The sequence below is a fragment of the Gavialis gangeticus genome, unplaced genomic scaffold, assembly GCF_001723915.1.
Source record: "Gavialis gangeticus isolate Ggan-Ray unplaced genomic scaffold, GavGan_comp1, whole genome shotgun sequence".
Taxonomy (NCBI): Eukaryota; Metazoa; Chordata; order Crocodylia; family Gavialidae; genus Gavialis; species Gavialis gangeticus.
The window spans coordinates 179977847-179978804 of record NW_017729022.1 but is presented as its reverse complement, the minus strand read 5'-3'; positions in this window follow the sequence as shown (position 1 = coordinate 179978804).

The following is a 958-nucleotide window of genomic DNA, read 5'->3' as shown; positions in this document are numbered from 1 at the left end:
CAAAAGGTGTCTTGCAAATTCCTTTTGAGGATTAGAACTGAGAGCTTGGAGAGAGAGTGGTTGTCTTGTGAGAAGTGTGCACCCACAGGGAACTGGGTATTCTTGTCTTTGATAGATTTTCAGTGTGTGTTCATTCTGGTGCGCGGTTGTTGTTTGGTTTCTCCTCCATATTCTCCATCAGGGCATTTAGTGCACTGGATGAGATATATTACATTTCTGGATGTGCAGGTGTAAGATCTAGGAATGCTGATGGTTCTGTTGTGGGATGTAGTTATTGTGGGGGTGGTGGAGATGAGTTGTCAGGTTTTATGTTTCTTTTCAGGATGGTCTGGATCCATTTGGTGTGCTTTGGGCCATAGACAGTTTGCTTCTGGTGATGAGATTTGCAAAGTTTGGTGCTTGTTTAAAGGATAGGATAGGTGGTTCTGAGAAGATCTATTTAAGAACTGGGTCTTCTAGAATGGGTTGCAGTTATTTGAAGATTTTCCGTATAGGTTCCAAGGAAAGATGTTATGTCATAACTAATGGTATGTGATTTGTGGGGATTTTCTTTTTGTACTGCAGCTATTCTTCATGTGGTATCAGGTGGCTCCTTCAAAAGTGTGATCTGGAGGTGTGTCCTTGTTGAGTGAAAGCCCTTTGTAGATGGGCAGAGCAGGTGTCAACAACTAGCAAAATGCATTAGGGCAGTCATTGCCACCTTTCTACCCAGCCTTTGATCCATTTGGTGAAATTTTCACGTCACCCCTGCTTTGCTATTCTACTCAGAATTGGTGGATAGGCACCTGACATTTTTAAACAATCAAGATTGTTCCATTTGTCCATGGTCCTCTCTTTACATTCTCTCTTTCAGGGTCTCCTTAGCTCACATGATCTCAGCCTGATGATTAACAGATCTACTTCTCCACCTTTGACTTTTCCTGTTCTTCAGGCCTGCTGTCACAGACTATGCTCCAAC